The sequence below is a fragment of the Macrobrachium rosenbergii genome, chromosome 25 (genome assembly GCF_040412425.1).
Source record: "Macrobrachium rosenbergii isolate ZJJX-2024 chromosome 25, ASM4041242v1, whole genome shotgun sequence".
NCBI classification, from domain to species: Eukaryota; Metazoa; Arthropoda; class Malacostraca; order Decapoda; family Palaemonidae; genus Macrobrachium; species Macrobrachium rosenbergii.
Genome location: NC_089765.1, coordinates 32,115,494 through 32,119,570, shown reverse-complemented (window position 1 = coordinate 32,119,570; position 4,077 = coordinate 32,115,494).

The following is a 4,077-nucleotide window of genomic DNA, read 5'->3' as shown; positions in this document are numbered from 1 at the left end:
GTATAGACGAGATGAGTGTCAGTAAGGAATGGTGTTTTGACAAAGGAAAGGACACTCTTTACAAACCGCATGACAAAGTTACAGTTGTTAAGTGGCATTATTGGGCGTTGGAGGCAGCCAGTTTATTATGATTTTGATCAGTCTGATGTAGTAAAATCCTGTTATCTGTGATAAAGAAAGTTGAGGCAATAGGGATTACAGTTGTTGCCATTGTGCACGATATGGGATCAAATAACCTCCGCATGTGGAAGGATCTTGGGATTGATCCTCTTCAAGATAAAATATCCTTCAAGAATCCAGCTGCTGATAGACAGATATATGTCTTTGCAGACGTTCCTCACCTTATAAAACTTATAAGGAATAATCTAATTGATTCAGGGTTTTATCTAAAGAATGGAGACTATGTTTCAGATGTAAGCATCCGTGAAATGCTCAGTGCCAGTACTTCAGACTATGGTTTAGCATATAAGGTCAGTGAGATGCATTTAAGAGTCAGTGGGCAATAAAGGCAACGAGTCAAGTATGCAGTGCAGTTGTTGTCAAAATCATGTGCAAGTGCTCTAAGATATCTCGGGGAGAAGGGATTACTGAAGTCAAACTGGAAGCCAACATCTGATTTTATATTGCTTGTCAATGACTGGTTCGATGTAATGAACTCCAATCATAAATATGGGGACACAAAATGCGCAATGGTTTTGGAACATGCATGGAACAACAAAAGAAATCCTGTATAAAGTTATTGATTGCATGCATACAATGAAAGTTAAATCTCAAAAGACAAGGTGCCTTTATAAATTTCAGAAAGGTGTCATACTTTCGTCAAAGTCGGCCATCGGTCTGTTCACTATGTTGAAAGACTCCTTCGAGATAGATTACCTCTTAACTCAGAGATTGAATCAGGATTGTTTAGAACATTTGTTTGGGTGTATCAGACAAATGAATGGCCCTTATGATCATCCAAACCCGCTGGACTTCAAATATAGACTTAGAAGTTTGTTGTTAGGCAAAGATATGGCTATCATTAGTGATAAAACTAATACTAACACAAAGTTGAATGATCATGATATGCTAACAAATGTGACTGGAAATGATGGTAATCTCCAGCAGTCAGATGACAGAAAACTTTCATTAGAGATCTGCTTAACAAGTATCCTATTCAGAGATCTTGAAGTTGAAACTGAGAAAGAGGATGTATATGGAACAAATACAAATATAGAAAAGACGGTGCTGATATTGAGGAATCAGCTAGCACTGTAATAGAAGAGGAAGCACTGCGCTATATAGGAGGCTATATTGTGAAGAAATTTTGTGCCAAATACCCATATTTAGGCAGCAAGGTAACGAAAAGTACCACAGAAAAATCATGGACTGCATTAGTCAGCAGAGGTGAATTACATGTTCCTTCCGAAGAATTCCTTAAACAGTTGAGTGTTTTAAGAGAAGTGTTCAATGCAATACATGGGAAAGCTCTCTTGGAAGGAAAAGACTGTTTAAAGACACTTATACATGAACTAATCCAGACTGGAGTGAACATGCCTGAAGATGTGCTGGCCTTTTTTGCCAAAATATCAGTGTTTTTTAGAATACGACATCTGAACAGTGCAATAAGGATAAATAAAAGTCTAAAGAACCAGAGTGATAGGGGACAGGAAAGAAAGAAAATGAAACTTAATATGCAATGTAATGTAGTACAGAAATAGCTTCTACACACACACACACACACACACATATATATATATATATATATATGTGTGTGTGTGTGTGTGTGTGTGTGTGTGTGTGTGTTACTTGGATTTTGCATTCCTGCCTTTACTACAAATGTAACTAGTTAGTATTTCAATGTTAAAGCACAGAAATATCCAATCGTTATAATAATTGTAAATGTGATTGTAAATATATAAAAAAATTACATAACTATTAATGAATAGTAATATTAAAGAATTCTGTAATAAATGAAACAACTACTACTCTGTTATTATTACCCTTAAGGGAAATATACCTTCACACATTTTGTAAAAAGCCTGCTAACCTATAGGAAAGGGTTGGTGTTTCATAATAAAAGGACACGAAAAAAGATAGAAAAAAAAACAGAAAATTGTTAAGAATAAAAAAAAAAAAAAAAATAGCCAAGAATCAAGAATAAATGTATTCTTAAAACACCTATCGCTGATACAGAGCTATGATGAGCTCAGGCCCACTGTGGCTCAGATGACGGGGAAGGGAAAGAAAGAAAGAGAAAGTGACCGCGTGAATGGCTGACCTGCTCTAAGTGGGTCCTGCCCCTCCCCAACCCTGTCCCTCCATTGGTACAACTACAGGAGCCATCTCTTCAGAATTAAGGTGCAGTAAGGAATTGAGGTTGTCCAGTCACTTAGCCTTTTTCTTCTCCTAAATGTTTCCGTTTCAAAGTGCAATTCTTACAGAGACCTGACCTGTCATATTTAACTCGTGTCAAGTTTATTCAGTGTATTCAGTAGTGTTTTATGCAATGAGGATTTCTGTTGTCCTCAGCGCTACCTTCTTATCACTGCTATTTCCATTAATTGATTAAGTGACTGTACGCCTTTCTCTATTGCAGAAAGGCGTGCTTGCCACTGTGGACCCCTCTGTTACAACTAATTGCTGGTTTCACCAAGGAAATTCCAATTGCAACCTTATGAACCGTGCTATTGAAGTGTAATTCCTGCACCCAGTTAATGTCTATTATTCGTTTTTAAGAGCTATAGCAGGACCCCCAGCAGCCTGTTTTATTCCTCCTTGTCTTCTATTCTGTATTGCAAATACACGTAATTTAGTTATCCTAAGAGTTTATCTCCACAATCCCTCTAAAGTCAGGCCTTCAGCCCCTGTTCCTTCTGATAGTTTTTACTCTTGGAGGTGATACCATCAGATTACCGACATCCTTTTAGTAAGTCCCTATATATATATATATATATATATATATATATATATATATATATATATATATATATATATATATATATATATATATATATATATATATTGGATATTCGATAGGAATCTGGACAGCAGAGTGGATATCAACTTACACCTCTCTTGATGGCTGCAAGTGGTTGGTTACTGCCACACTTTTCCACTCACAAGGGCACAGTTATCCCAAAAGATGTCAATGGGGATTATTTGTTATTTAACATCTGTAACATATACAAACACACATACAGGACATGCATATATATATATATATATATATATATATATATATATATATATATATATATATATATATATAGTTTATCGTCCATTATACTGCAATTCCTTATGCATTAAGCACTTCCTCACAATGGAATACTAGCGGAGCAGATTATTGCTACTCCTCTCCATAAGCATATAGATATTCTGCATAACTCTAGTTAATAACATTTCTAACAAATCTGTCTTTGCGCTAAGATTTGCCGTTACTTAAGGAATTTACTTTTGTGTCTTGTTTGCATGGAACTAGTTAAAAATTAAGCCCGAATTTTCTTCATTTAGTTTCAGGTAACTGTTAACAGATCAATGGTATAACTTATTGTACTAAAGAAAAAATGGATACGTCAAAAATAAAACCATCCAAAAAGAAACTTAAATCCTTGAAGATGGTCACAGTGGAGGGAAAAGGATGTGACAAAACGCAAATGCCAAGAGCAAATACACTTCGTTTACTTTACGAAAAAGTTTCGGGGATCCTTTATTTGGCAAAGGAAATCCATTTTCTCAGTCTTTATAGATGCATGAAGGCGTGTGTGCGTGTGTATGGGAAGCCTGCATGTCCACAGATTACTCGACTTTGACGGATGAGATAGCTACAATCTTCTGAGGGGAAAAACTAAAATGGAGTGCGGTTTCGAGCAATTCTATTTCAAACAACAAAATGTGAACTTACCTCTTTATCCGGTAAAAAATCTTCGCCTGAAGGAATGCAAATGTAGATCCTAGTAGTTACACCTTTCCATAGTTACAACATTCCATTACTGACGATCAGACAAGAACATGATCGAAATCATTCACATTTTATGTAACAGCGATATTTTTCAATTATTTTCCACTACAGTTACAATTTAATAATCAATAGTCTGA